This window comes from Lissotriton helveticus, chromosome 8 (genome assembly GCF_964261635.1).
Source record: "Lissotriton helveticus chromosome 8, aLisHel1.1, whole genome shotgun sequence".
Taxonomy (NCBI): Eukaryota; Metazoa; Chordata; class Amphibia; order Caudata; family Salamandridae; genus Lissotriton; species Lissotriton helveticus.
The window spans coordinates 1388938368-1388954605 of record NC_136069.1 but is presented as its reverse complement, the minus strand read 5'-3'; the positions used below and the strand labels follow the sequence as shown (position 1 = coordinate 1388954605).

The 16238-nt window shown below is 40.4% G+C and overlaps 1 protein-coding gene across 1 annotated transcript in view; it reads left to right on the top strand.

Annotated features, from left to right (window-relative positions):
- Positions 1 to 16238, top strand: part of ROBO2 (roundabout guidance receptor 2) — an 803551-nt gene that overhangs the window by 17468 nt on the left and 769845 nt on the right. The gene's annotated exons all lie outside the window — the stretch shown is intronic.

Below are 16238 nucleotides of genomic sequence, written 5' to 3'. Positions count from 1 at the left end.
ACATCTCTTGTCACTTGTGGGAACATTGGAAAGCTTCCTAAAGTTTTAGGGCAAACAGACATGGTGCTTCCAGCTGTATCTTAGATGTGATTGAAATTAATGAGCATTCTGATGCTCCAAAGTTCAAAACTATGTCTGTAAAGTGTATGAATGAACAGATCTATCACTTACTTGCATGTCTCAAGCATTTACACCTTTTTAATTCATGGATAATCGGGCATAAATATATCGAAAAAAGTCCTTTTGGAATTGTACTTCCAGCGTCCTCCTTAAATTGTGATTAAAATACTTTTTCAGGATTTGCTCCTTCCAGAATCCTTCCCACCACTTCCACTTGTACCTTTTTCTCCGACGTCGCGGTTAGGATTGTGCTTCTATTGCTGAAGAACCATAACCTGAGATATCATTGCTTTTTCCACATTTCTAAAAGGTTGTTCAAAGGTTATACCATGTCTAAGCAGAGCATGTATCGTCAACATTGTGGCTCAGAGAGGTTAGGGTGTAAGTAAACAATGTTGATATTTCAATACAAATTATTTTATTAGCACAATATGAACACGGCAGAGGAGGTTTACAGGATACATCACACATGGTCTAACATGGCCATTGATGGATTCTGGTAACATCATAACTCACTAGGCCGAGGGCCAAGTGGTTTGTAAATGTCACTAGAACCCCGAGATGGCAATATTGGGCCATATTTCACAAATCCCCCGTTGTGTATTCACATATCACTTGTTTATTTTTGGGTGGTCAGCTTGAAAAAGCTTTTTTCTTATACGTGCGACCAACAATTGGCAATGAGTGAAATTAAAATGTTTCGGTTTAACTTTTATGAACAGATGTTTGATAAAACAATAGACAATGGCGAAGGTCGGCGACTTGAGGAGTTTATTTGGTTGCAACCTTTACCGCACACTGATGGATTTACCACATTTGCCACAGAATTTCTAGTTGTCACAAAAATTATGTTTCTAGCTCAAATAATGAAACTAATAGCCAGAAAATATGCTATTTAATTTGCCTTTTTTGCTGCATATTTTTGATAACCTTGCACATGATTTAGATAATTTTACTGCATAATCCTTCCAGCCTGAGAAAAGTTAAAATCTATAGAGTGGTTTGGGAGGATGTCATTATGAAGAAGAAACATGTATTTCACTGGGAACCAGAAAATAGTTCCCATATTTCACAGTGAACTGTGGGGTTTTATAGCACTGCATTTTGTGCAATAAAACACCAAACTTGTAATTAATACTTGTGATATGTAACATTAAATAAGTGACAAGGCCACAAGCGTGAGTTGGGAGACAGGGAGACACCTCTGCACCCTCCAGGTTTCAGCCCTCATTTGAGATGTCAGACAGTCCATTAATGGCATGCTTCTAACTTGTCACCCAAGGCTAAATGGTGATCCTTTACCCTCATTCCCCATACCCACAAAATTAGAATTTCTTGAACCACTGAAAAATGTTTCTAATGTCTAGGGATAAAATATTAATTGGTTTAATGTTCTTTAACATTAACAGATCTGTGGTTGTGTCCAATGTCATTTAAAACCACGATACAACATGTATATTACAAAGAATGTAACGACTTCATCTGTTTTTTCCTGCTGATTTCCTACTAACAAGGATTACTATGCCAAAATCACTAACATACAACCACCAATCCAATTATGCATCTTGCTGCTAATTAGCATGTCATATTACTGGGTGTTAACTCCAGATTCTGTCATGTTTTTGGCATAACTGCCTTATGCTATCCTATGCGGTCTACTAATTTGACTTTCAGTCTTATGTCTTTTGTGTTGCTCTGTAAAGTAAACATACACTTAACACAGCGACATCAATTCTAATAAACACGTTAGCTCAGGGATATCTATACTTATATGAAAATGGCAAATGGAGAAATGCTGAAAAATATATTAATCTAATCATTGATTGATATATTGAGATGCATGCACGAGTGTATGCACAGAGCCCCCCTACCCTTGATGGTCTTGGAGTGCGTACGTTTTTAAAGCTTTTTTTAATGCAGATTGTGCAAGATTTATACAACAGAAAATTGTTTGCACTTGGGCGTGCACCTACTTTTATGCTTTGAACTGTGGTCCTGAATCAAATATGTATGTGATAAAATGTATCAAATCTATATGTGCCCGCCATTTCAGAAACAAAATCATATATTCCTATCCTTTAGGAAATTACTAAAAATCTCCCTCCCCTCAAACACCTAAAATGATTCTCTAATTCTAGCTGTTTTAGTAAAATTTCATTTCTGGTCCTCTCTCAGCCCCTTTCAATATGCAAGTTGTTATGCATCTTCCACCTATATTGTTACCTTACTCAAAGCGTGATATGAATTTTATGTGGGTGTCTGTTGTTTGCATGTTCTGGAATGTAAACACAGTCCTATGAAAAGTAATACAGTGCCCCAGGGCGTAGGTTCAATTTAAAACATTTCCCACCATTACATTTATAAAATGATTCAGTACATAAATATTACGTGACCACAGTATCTTATGACTGAATGCTTTCATTGTACGACTATTCCTAGCTGTTATAGCACCAGTCAGTCTTCCTTTGTCTCTGTTTTTAATATTGGGCTGTTGTGGCACTGCTCTCTTCTTCTGTGTGCCATGTTAGGCATACTTGCTTTAGGGGCAATTTATAGCAAGCACCTCCCGAATACTTTAAAATCCATATGACTTACATTGCACAGACTCTCTCTCACCATGCCTCTGTATGGTCAGGGGCGTAGCTTGGTCAGTGAGATTGGGAAGGGTGAGCTTCAAATTTTCCAACAATCATTCTGACATTTAATGTTAAGATATATGAGAGGGACTTCAGGGGCAGTGGAAAGGGAGAGTAGTGCAGATTGGTAGGGTTACTAAGTAAGAGAATATTTTTTAAGGATTTCAAAACAGGGAGTGTTTGAGTGCATTTATATCTGTCTATATGTAAAAATTTCAAATGAAATCCGGCAGACACCTCACCATATCTGATTGAAAGCACTTGTACCCAACTATGAGCCCTATTACAATGTTGGGCGGAGTTTGCTCTGCCCGACATCGTCTTGTTCATGGGACCGACCAACTAATTAGGATGCGACCGAACACCGTTCAGTTGCATGCCTATATTTTATAATGGGAGCATGTATTCTGGCCAGAATACATGCTCCCATTGTAAAATAGGAGGTGCTGTTCATCCCTGCACCCCGCGGCAGGCACCTCAAGGAGCCTGCCATGGGATGCAGGGATCAACAGGGGGGGCACCATAGGTGCGCCCTTGGCCTACAACCGGAGACCATGTTTAATGGGGCCCTACTGAGGGCTCCCAAAGGTGAGTTCTGACAGCCTTTCTGTGTCGGAAAGGCCGGCACTGAAAGGCTGCCAAAATCCGACATCGTAATCCCTCATGCGGAAAGAGCCGCCCTTGGCATTACTGACAGCATTCCGACTGAATGACAGTCTCTTCGAGCCCTTCGGAAGCCAGTTCAAATGACCGGTTTGATTCCTTTCCAAACGCCTCTATTGTAATGAGGCGGGCGGAAAGGAATCTGGTCGGTACATTACGTTGCTGGTCGGAGCCTTTCCCACAGCATCATAATCAGCCCCTATGCATCAGAAAATGTATTTACTAAGGGATGTAACACTCACCTGAAGATATGTCCCTGTGTACAACATATCTACTCAAATGCCATTCTGCTGATTGCGATTAAGGCTAGGATTTGGTAATAACCGCCTTTAAACTAGTACAACAAGACTAGACTTGTTTAGACCAGCCCAGGGCTTCAAATATCTTTCCGCTACACCATTAACGTTGTTTTGGATGTAGATTCCCAGACAAATCCTTATGGAGATAAGATGGAAAAGCCAAAATGCAGTGCTTCCTTCTACCTGTATGCGAGGTCTGGATAGCTTTTGTTTGTGACAATCTTCAATCTCTATTTAATTTTTGTGACTTTGCTTGCAGTGCGTTTTACGCTCCTTGTCGGTGAGTACTAAGTTGAATATTTTTTGAAAAAGACAGTTTTGTTTTAAACAAACAATATTGTGTGATGCGATGGGTTAGAACGTGAACCAAGTGAAATAATACAGGATACTGGAGACATGTAAACTTACAATATGATATTTTCAAGTTCCGTGCCCACAGATGAAATTAATGTTCTCAATGGTAACCAATGTAGGTTCTTTTCTTGAACTTTCAACTCTCAAGAGTTTGAATGACCTCCAGTTCACCTTTGTTAATATTGAGTAGTCTTGTCATTTAAGAGATGATCTAGAGATCCTTAGGCTAGCAACGCATTGAAAGGTATCTTTTAACAGACAACGCACACGTAGAATGAGGTGGACGTTCCTTTAAACCCTGCTAAAGGTGCTTCTTGATGAGGTGTGGAGAAATGTGGAGGATTTAAACTAGATTTTGGATACTTGTTAGTTTGGGTCACTCTGTGATGCCAGAAAGTATACTGAATTATAATTAATAGTTGCTAGAGTCAAACAACACCTCCATGTCTGGTAATGCAAAGAGGGGAAAGACTGCTTCTGTGAGGTCTAGCAGCTTTATTGAGATGGGGATGATACCTCTAATTTCATTGTATTTGGCATGCAGGAAGCTTGATTACCTTCGCTCCTAGATATGTCTGAAAGGGTGTGATGTTGGCCTTGAGATTATTTCAAGAGGGAATAACATGCAATAAATCAACCTCTATTTACCAATAAATGGTTTGTGGATGGCTGAATTTATGAAGACTCTGTGCGCCATCAAAATGATATTTTTAACCAGTGGGGAACGATTCTCATGAGGGATGAGATATCAATGTTTGTGATTAATGGTTCGATAAGATGCACCCATTAGTCCAGGTGGGTAATTCAATGTTGTTGACTGGGTAGTGGTAGAAGCAGAGATTCAGTTTGATGTTTATACCACCATTCTCTGTTGGTGGACCAAATTAAATGTTATTTGTGAGGGTCTTCTTTTTTAGAGGTGGCTTTAACTTCTTGCCAGCCTCTATTATGCATTGGATCACCCCTCTTCGCCCATTGGTCTATTCAATTGTCAATCACATTTTGTGCACAGGCAGTGGATTGGCTCATGTCAGTCATTGGCTCTTATCACACTCAGTGACAGGAGTTTACTTTTGCACATGTGCTCATCGACCTACAAAGTAGCCCTCTTCAGTGTCAGGGCTGCTCGGCTAGTCTTTACGTTCATTTTTATGTTCATTTTTTGTATTTATTTTTGAGATGGGTCTTTTATTTTTTTTTATTTTTTTTTGTAAACAACTGCATTCTACCCTTAACTAACAGCATTTGTCATTAATAGAAATTTTATTATCTATTGTATACGTTTGCAAATCAAAAAAGAAGTAAAAATCTACAAGGCTGCCAAGTCCAGACCTATTTACTTTGAAATTGCGTATTTTAAATTGCTTGACATTTTTTTCACATTGACATGTGAACTACTTCACAGAAAATAACACTGATTGAAATAAGTCAACGATAATCACATACCGAGCTGTTGTTTCTTTAGGCCAATTACTCTTTCTTTTTTGCAGGTTTTTTTTTAGCTGTTACACTGCGTTATAGACTTCAACACATAGTGATAAGAAATTGTTTGTGCCAAGTAACCAGGCTTGTCTTTGTTCTCCATATTTCTCTACATAATAACGATTACTTAGTTGTACTTTGAAGAGCGCTGGATTTTGCTTGGATTTCAACAAACATGTATTTTATATCCAGCAAGTCCTGTGTCACATTGAATACACATCTTCCAAGGGGTTTTGCTGTCATGTCAATTAGTTGTTCGGATCTATATGCCTTGGGACTAATCATGTACCTCTGCCTAAAATAGGCCATATTATGCAGCCGTTGGTACTTGCTGGCATCAGCTTCATATTTGTAATTGTGCTAAACAGTGTTGACAGTGTTGAACATTCTATAGTGTGCCTAGACTAGGCAGGCCTGTAGGACAGCAGTCTCTGGGGCTTCATTATAATTTTTTCTTTTTGTCAAGGTCTCGACAACTGACATTGTTCACCTCCTACTGTGATTTGGCCACTTTGGGCTTTATTGTATTGTCATTTTTCCACTTAAGTCTAGAAAATGAAATACAGAATTAGGAACTAGGTAAGCCAAACAAAATAACAAACAAAATACTTTTCTTATGGATTTTCCAACATTTTAATGCACGACAACGAGTAAAATTGTTTACTTGATTATCATTTCTGTTGCTGCCCCGAATCTGATTTTTATTACACTTTCTACCTTGAGTCATATATCCTTTCCATATAAATATGGCTTTGAATTGTTCGATTTTTACGTTATTTAATTTTACACATAGTGATCTTTAATATGTCGACAATATAGTGTTTGTTGCAGCACTTAATGCAAGCCTTTAGCACTTTTTAAGTGCTGACAATGTTTAAAGAAAAGCATATTTAAAATGGATTAACTCTATTTGGTCTAGTGGCATAGGAAGGATTAGCACTATGTTTGTCAACCATATAGCAGTATGGGGAAGAGATCCCAAAATCCTAATTTCTATTCAACTATAACGCCTTAACAAATAGTTGTTGTTTGAGTCATACAGTTCACCGACCCATAAAATACAAGGTTTGCACTCCTCAGCAGAAAAAGTCAATTTGTTATGTTTCCAAATTTGTTGAACTAAGGACGTGGGAGTGCTCTCACTGTCTGCAAACATCATTCCGTCTATTGTGTTCAGCCTCTAGCATGACTTATGTTTTAGATTTCCTGGGATGGGCTATCTCAAAGTTCATCTTTTTCCACCCACGTCTGCGGGTATGCAAATCGGCGTTTATCCAGGTGGTCCATAGACAGAATGAATGTGTTTTTTTACACAGCACATGTGACCCCGAGGGGCACAGTGAACTGGGCTTCACTTAGACAAAACTGTGCAGAAGAAACCTGTTAGAACCAAATGCATGTGCTGCATGACCAGATGTAAGTTGTGTCTCAGGTCTAATACCCTCAAAATGAGTTGTTTTTTATGTTTACACATGTTGCACAATTTCAACTTCTGACAGTATGTTGGAACAGAAAAGTCCCCTGCATGGTAAACTGGTTTGTACTCCAGCCCTGAGTGCCCAACTGCATGTGAAATTGATATCCGGACTATGTTTGGCCCGTGCACCATGCTAATCTTATGTGTTCATTGAGGACTAGTACTTCCTATTGAGATCTGAGGTCCAGAACCTGCTTTGAGGCCTGGGAGGGTGTACAAAGCTCACCCTCATAGCATGCATGGCACTACTGTCCGTGTCCCGGGTAAGTCACATATGGTAGTGCTCGCTGTGCACTAAGTTTTATGAATCTTTAGTATGACCAGACCTATTTCTCCCTACAAGTGGCGTCGTGAACCCCCTCTGCTTTAGCAGCTGCAGTGGCGCTGTGGTTCATTTTGGCCTCTTGTGTCTGCAACTGGGCAGACAAAAGCTCGTCATTAATGCTGGAATACAGGGTCAATCGAAGAGCAAGCAGGAGTAAGGATGAACGTGAGCTAGGTAAATAGAACAGGGGAAAAAGAAAGAATATTGGGAGAATGGATAAAAAAGAAAGTATGGATGAATGAGTATGCAGATGAATGAGTGTATGATATGTGGTTGGACAGGTTAAATGATGGTAAAAGTAAAGGGATGGAGGATGAGTGAATGGATATGTGGATGAACTGGTGAAAGGATGACAGAGTATATGGATGGATGGATGGATGGACAGGGGAAAGGATGGCAGAACAAAGGCATGGGTGGATAGGTGAATGGACAGGTGAATGGCAGAGTAAAAGGATGGGTGAAAAGATGGGTGAATGTATGGCAGAGTTGATGGATGGCTGACAGGGTAGATTGATGGCTGGCAGGGTAGATTGATGGCAGGGAGGATGGATGGTAGGGAGGATGGATAGTAGGGTGGAAGGATGGATGGCAGAGTGGATGGATGGATCAATGGCAGAGTGGACAGATGGATAGACAGATGAATGGCAGAGTGAATGGGTGGACGGATGGCAGAGTAGATGATGGATTTCAGAGCACACAAATATGGCTGAATGGTTGGCAGAGTGGGTGGGTGGAGGGATGGCAGAGAGGGTGGGCTGATGGATGGGTGGCAGATTGAAAGGATGGAAGATTGGATGGATGGCCAGAATAGGGCAAGATTAAATAATGGATGAAAAATGAATGGATTACAGTATGTAAAGTTGAAATAGTGGAAACCAGCAGGTGGATCAAAGGGTGAAAGAATGAATGGATAGATGCATGATTGGAAGAGGCAAGGAGGACAAGGTTCTAGGAAGGTGTTGACTCACTTGCTTGGTGGCATCACCACATTATTTCAAAGTAGGGGCTATTTTCATTTTCAGGCTACTCTTCTCTAAAATTCTGCCGACAGTTGAACCCCAGATGGTGGAGGGGGAGGGTGGGTGGGGGTGTTGTGTGTGTGTGTGTGTGTGTGTGTGTGTGTGTGTGTATACATACACGTACATGCACGCATCAGACTGGTTTCATTGTAACAATCTGTGTGTGATGAGAACCTGAGTACGGGCACCAGTGGGATCCATTTTGAATAGCACCTGGTTCAGTATGACAGAAGGTGGAGGGTAGATACAGCCTCTCCGAACAGCAGAAGTCTATTGACTGCATTTCTATCGCTGTAGGGGTGAGAATGTTGTTCAGGGTGGGGAAGTTTCTATGCAGGCCCTGTCCCTGGTTACTGCTTCAGGAAAGCTGATGACAGCCAAGTGGAGAGATCTCACACTTCATTGTGCTCTTGTTTTGGACACGCTTGCATGGAGCCACTATCGTTTCTACCTGATGTGGGAGCCATCACTATGCACAAAAACTGAGTCTGAGGAATAGCCAGAAAATGGAATTTGAATGGTAATAAACCAAAACCGGTTCTGAAACCTTCGACAGAGGATCCACTTCCTTTACCTCAAAAAATGTGTATAAAAGTGCAATCCAAACCACTCGCTTTGTTCCAGTTCTAAGTTCTTTATGACCAAGTAAGGGACTCCTCCACAGAGTACACAAAGGATTCTGTGTGAACGGGACTGGAGTCTTCATGATAGCCATTCTCTAACCGGTGAGGAACATCACCTGAAGTCTGCTCTGTCTGCTGGAGGAGCTGAGCCTACAGGATTGAGTGCCTGCTAAAAGAGGGATGGAGTGAGCCAGGACCTGCAAGTAGAAAGACTGTCCAGGATGTGAAGCCCAGCCTATTCTCGGCATGGAGAACTGCCAGACAAGATGAGTGACTATGAGGGAGTGAAGCCTGGAGTGGCTCGTGTGCTGGGATTCCTTTGATCTCCCGGTGCAATTCTTTCAGTAAGCTCCAAGTCCTCTCCCAAGTGCTAAGCAACTTGTAAGATTCGCAGTCTGCTGTGTGAAAGAGAGACGGGTGCTGCTGCCGACATCAGACTCAAAATACTTCACTGCTGAGGTGAAACCTCTGATAGGCCCAGAGGCCTCAACCGCCAATGACACCTGTACTATCAAGATCCTCCTGGAGGCCATGCTGGCCTAGTGAAACCACTGCTGCCAAAGAGAAGAGTCATGGTGCTGAAATTTCACAGCTGTCTAGGTATAAAAGAGGCAGCAACTGTGGCCCATACAGTGCAAGAGTTGCCGCTGACAGACTAGGGCCAGGATACACATCTGTGTGTACCAGCCGCACTTCAGTGCCAGACTACAGGTAACCACTGTGCCTAGAACTGTGAGTGAATCTAGCGACTGGGGATGCACACTGTGGTCTGTACAACAAACAAGACTATTACCACTTAAACACAAGAGATGAGAGCAACCTTAACTGTTGTGTGCATCTGTGCCTTGGAAGAGCTCTGCAAGAGTTACATCTGTGCCTATTCAGTGTCTTGTCACAAGTTGTCCTCTATGGATAATGGGGACTGGGGAACTCTGTTAGTGGGGAGGAGGGTACAGAAGTGTGCAGCGCTTCACAAATCGTAAGCAAGATTACAACACTCTATCTGAATCCACTGACTGTGGTGTGTAGTATTACCTTTTGTTGTGAGATTAAACTGCTTTCTTTTCATCCTCAAAACAAGTTCTGGACTGAAAAATGTTACTATATCTGCTGATTGGCTGTTGACTGAAACTGTATATTTAAAAGGGCACTGCTTTGCTTCTAACAAACATGGCTATGTCTGTAGCTGGATAGACATCATTCCAGAATTAAGTAGGGTAGCACCGAGTTTTGTTTCCTACAGAATAAAATAAACCTGAACACACATTCTAGTTACCTGAGTTAATTTTAAAATCCTGCGATTGCGTGCTTCCTGTACCATGTAGAAACGTTTGGCATGATGGGGGTACCTTTATCTCATTCTTTTTGCACATCCAAGGCCCTTTAGACTTTCAGCCATCAGATGTGGCTTGAAAAAGAACCTTCTACGGGTGGCGATAGCATCGCGGCCTTCCGACAGGAGCTAAACAGAGGCAGAGAAAGAATGTTTGGTATGTAAACCTATAACCCGTAAATGTTTCTTTTAGAACCATCCGGATGGCAAGGTTGTCTCTGCCAAAGCAAATCATAACCTCCTTTTGTATATGTTGGATATGCGTTTACAAACCTTCAAGAGTGCCTTTATTTTTCCTTTCCTGTAAAGGTGCTGCCGTACAGTTAAAATATATTTTAAATCCAGGGACGTAGCCAAACTAGTGTCCTAATTCTGCTTTAGGTCTGTGTTTTTCTGTAAAGGTCCGGGTTGATTTAGACCGGCCATTCTGCCGCACTCCTACCCAAGGGGGCCTGGTTCATATCTAAAACTGCAAGGACTTCACTTCTGACTGCTGAAACAAGTGTTTTCACAGCAGCCACTGTGCTGGGGAGGCGCGCGCCAGCGTTCGGCAGTAAGGAGTGAACGGAGCCATTAATCAAGTCATTTTCATATCTGAACTGCTTACTGCAAATATCCGAGCGGAGCCGCGGCAGGCCCAATTTAGCTGACTTCAAGAGAATGGGGGGAACTCCAGGGAATGCTCTTCAGAATCGGGGCGATTCCACTCCTTCCGCTGAATTCCTGGCTCGTGGGGCAGCGCCGGAGATGTCATTGCCAAACTGTGGCCATAATGCGCTTTTTAAGCGACTGCTTCACAACGCTTTTTTTGTGTGTAAGGCGCATACAAAAAGCCCCACACGACCATGAGCAGTTGAAGTCCAAGACGTAATTTTGAAGAATATATTGGTACAGATAGTAGCGAAGATGTCAATTTCTGGGTTGGATGTCGTGTAACTGTAGGAGACTGATTCAGAGGAGACCATGTGAAAAACAACTCACCCCCCTCCCTCCGACTTAAGTACACCAGGTATTACTCATTAGTTTTATGCTGAAATCCGAACTCCTAAACTATTAAAGGACCAAACGGCCAGATTACACCGCGAGTCACAAAAGGGATTTTTTATTTTATCTTTTTTAATTCACACCTTGATAGAGGAACATAGATGTAAAATGTTTGCCTGTTTGTGAAAAATATATTGGAATTTTGGCTGTTCTCTGCAATTGGTCAATGACTGAAACATGCAAACTTTGAAGTCTTTCCTAAAAACAAACTTGTTTTAAGAATCCTGTCTTCAAGTCCTTTGTCTTAATCTCAAACCCAACTTTTCATACTATTGTGGTGGCACCCAGATGTACTGGTTCATAATCTTCTCTGGGCAACATACAGAAACAATTCGATGTGTGTTTTCCCAGATAAGCCGGAGTCCATAATCTGGTGAAATAAAAGACTAGAAATAGTTAGACACGATACACGGGGAAATATGTCCCGTCTTTATACCTACAGGGTCATAGGCAGGGATTTAATCGGGATGAAATAACTGGGGGGGTCTCTCAAAGGAGCGTGGTCAATGTAATTAAGGGTGTGGCTTAAAACACGGAAACTAAAAATCTGTATTTAGCACAGTGTGCAGCACAACTGGTATTTTGCTGCTTATGTCATTGCATTCACATTTATAATAAAACAAGTAATATTACACGTACAACAAGCCAGGACTATTGGCTTTGTCAATGGTTGTTAGTTGCATAAGCAACAACTATGGCTTTGGTGTATATAATAGGAAAATCCTTCTGTTCTAAAATAGACTGTGAAAGAACTATAACAAGTCTCTTTGAAGTTACATCAAAAGCAGTGAAGGGCGGTACTGCTGCAGAGTTAAGATTATAATTTTTTTTCATCCTAATGGTGAGGGTAAAAATGTAGAGTCCGATAGGGACCCGTTTCAACACCTGCTTTTTAGAACTAATGGCTCTGAGCACCGAGAGGACCCCGCCCACTTAAAGCCCTGGTCCTAGGAACATCTATGCAGCCATAATAGGTGGCACAATATTGACCTAAGGTGTAAATATATGGGACTGAGACATCTCTCATGTGGTCCCCAAGTATTCACTTCCTCGGGCAAATACATACACAAAACACTTATACAATGGTGAACATCCGCTCCATCAGTGGAAGGGTTAAACAACACAGTGAATATTAAACTCCCGTGCATTGTAGACTCCAAAGAAAGACACAGTGGTGCACAGGAGGGCATGATACTGGACTTTAAGACCGGAAAAGTAACACTCGGGACAGGGTTAAAGGAAGATCGATAGGGAATATCTGTGGTTCATTTTACGCTGAATGGTATCCTTTAAAAATGTAGAGCTGGAGCAGCTGTGTTTTCGCAACTTTGGCGGTGATAATTGTTTGTTTGGCATTGAAACTGTTATGAAAATGCAACTTTTGGTTGGATATAAAGCTGCATTTGATGACGCATCTGATGGAAGATTTATAACACAACAGTGAAAATATAATATCAATGCAGCAGAGTGGGACATCAACACAGCAGAACTGCAGCGCTAAATAATAAGACATTACAACTAAATGTGAACAAAAATAATAAAACGTCACAGGAATTAACTCAATAACACAAAACACAAACAAACAATGGTGGCATGAGGGTTAGACAAAATCACAATAAAATACAAACAAAATAACAAAATATAATGCAGAAACAGTGCAATAAGACAACATACATAAAACAATATGCTCATAAGACTACCACAATAACATACAATAAAGCAAACACAGTAAGATCACAAAACCATGCATGACCACAAGACAACACATTGCAAATGCATAGCAGAATCGAGTTGTTCTGTGCTCGTCTATATTGTGTTGCTGTACTTAAATATATTGTATTATTACTTTATTGAATTGTGCGAGTGGTGTGTTGTTTAGTGATATTATTTTGTGAGCATGGGATCCACATCTTGGCATGCCCTTGGCCAATTGGGGTGTTACATTAAACACACAAAAGGTGTTGGGAGGTAGCTTGCAATTTGTCCAACCACTAGCAATAACTTGGGTTGCTTTTGTTCTTGTTCAGAGAGGACCTGGTTTAGCAATCTGGGCTGAACTGTGCCTATTGGAGAGAGAGCAAGACTGATTTGCTCATACATGTGGGCGAAAGAACATGGGTTGGAAGGCTACCCCGATCGATTGGCAATGGTTAGATTTATTGCTAGCATTCCTCCCATTTTTTTCTGGGGGGGGGGGGGGGGGGGGGGTTATATAGTGCAAACTCAACCCAGAGGTATCAGAGCACTTTACATGAGCACCAGTTACATTACAGATGGAAATATTCATTTTTGTTAGGCACGGGGAAATTAAGTGATTTGCTCAGAATCACAGGACGTAAACCATCCCTGTCGAGACTCTAATCCAGATACCCAGCTTCGAGGTCAGCCACTCTAGCCATTAGGCCACATCCTCACCTTTTTGTGTTTTATGTGACACCTTAAGTGGCCAAGGGTATGCCCAGACGCGATTCTCATGCTCACTGTGCCACTGGAGACAAACTGCAGTCGATGATGAGCTCCAATGTGGGTGAATCTGGTCTTGGGTTGCTTGTGTTCCAGTTTAGAGAGGACCTGCCTTGGCAATTTGAGTTGGACTGATCCTATTGGAGCAGGACCAAGACTTATTTACATATGGCTAGGTTCAATCTGTGGTAGCATGATGGGCAAAACAACAATGGGCTGAAATGATACCCCAAGCAATTGCTAGTGGTTAGACTTATTGCAAGCAGCCCTCCCATTACCTTTTGTATGTTCATGTATAAATATGTAATTGAAAATACACCTCAAACATGACAATTACCTCCGGAAAGAATGACTACTCGAACATCATCCTTAAATACAAGTACAGAGTCAAAATCTCTAACTGTACTCCAGTCTTGGTATTTTCCTGACTCTAAAAAAGCATACAGTACTGGTACTGTTGTGTTTAATATCAACTTTGGCAGTGATAATGTTTGTTTGGCACTGGCACTGTTATGAAAGTGCAGCTTTTGGTTGGAAACAAAACTGCTTTTGATGACGCATCTGGCGTAAGGTTCATAACACTGTTTTTCACACACAGAGATCGCATACCAAAGGTGTTCAAAATATTTAATGGTTTCCCCTGTGTGTTGTACTTAATCTGTGAAATAGTATTAAGTTCACTTAACTGTACTCAACTATTGGTATTTTACTGACTCGTAAAAATACATTTCCTTACAAACATATACATTGAACAGAATAAAAGCCTTCATTTTATTACGTTTTGCATCAGGGATGCTCGGAATCAAACATCTACTGTTTTCACATTTTTCTCCCTTTTTTTTTTTTGTTAGCAACAGATATTTCAAAATAATTAAAAGTTAATTGTTTTATCCTCCTATAAGGCAAGCACAATGGTTAGACAACAGATTTCAGCAAGGAAGAACCAAGGGCGCATCGTGATTAATCTGAAAGTGAGGTGGTCTTTCATTATTCATCACTTAATGACAGTTTGGAACAAGCTGCAGTGTTTCGATAAATGAGAGCTGTAAAATGCCAGTGTGAAGAAGCCGCCTTGCTTCTGAACTGAAACACAGGGCTCAATTGAGCTCCTCAATGAAAATGTTAATTCCACAAGATTAATCCCTTGTTCTTTTCTGTCAGCATGAATATTAAACTGGCTTCACAGGGGTCCTGTTAACTTGTGTTACTTCGATTTGGGACAATTTTCCAATGGATATACACCTCAACCTTGACTCTGTTGTCCTGGTAACGTAGTGGGTGTTAATTGTATTAAAATGCAAGTCTACTCAAAGATCTATATATGTAGATGGCAAATGTTTTAAGTACTTCTATGTTTTGTTTATATTTGTTACCTGGAAACGAATGTTCAGTGTCTAACAGGCCAATAGAGTATGTATCTTTTTCTGTCAATTTGAAACAAAGATCATGTTGAAATACTAAGTTGAATGGAGCTTATTTTCTTAGTAATCTTTCTTCTACAGTTTGCATTAGTATCTTAGTTAACCAATGTTTTCGTTTTTTATCACCACTGTTGATGTGAAATTGACGTTCCATATGTTTTTGCTATTTTTTAACCCTTGTTTCATCTTGTAATGTACACTTTTATTGTTTTCTTGCACTGATTAATGCCTGTGATTTTACTGTCCGTCTTCATTTACTGCCTCCTTTTAAAAATAATGTATATCCAGTTATTCTTCTGTACAGATGTTACAACACTTACTCCACTGGTCATAAAGCATTTACTTTAAATATTATGTTTTGTGATTTGATCTCTGGAATGATTCCTAGCTGTCTAGGTCTGTCTAGAGAAGTGTCCTTCCCAGCCTGTCTTAAGTCAACTTATGAAGCTTCTAAGTGATATATGCATGAAAATAACTATCCGTTTGTCCTCCTCCTTTAGATTCTAACTACAATGCTTATTGCTCTTCTTATGGAATTAACAACTCATTTCCCTACTAAGACGATAACTTTATATTTATTACTCTGTCTGGCAGTAATTGCATACTTTCAAGTATGGTTTTGCACAAAATAAATAAAACACTTTTGAAGTTAAAAAAACAAAAACCTTACTGGTTTCAGTAGTCTATACATTTTCATGTGTGGACTCTACAACTGTTAGCCCTGTGAATTTTCTTCCATTCATTTTGGACAATATGTACTGTCTTATAGGTAGTCTCATCTAACATTTGCAAAAACATCCTCAATTTCTTTGCAGTACCTACTCAGTACAAATACATTTTGATTCTAGCAGATTTTAATATTATGTGTATGTTAAAAGCAATCTCCTATAACACGCATTTAACCCCAGAATGGAAAAACTCAGTATTACCTAGCTTGTTTCTTGCCTCATCCATACTAAAAATTACACATGTACTTGAT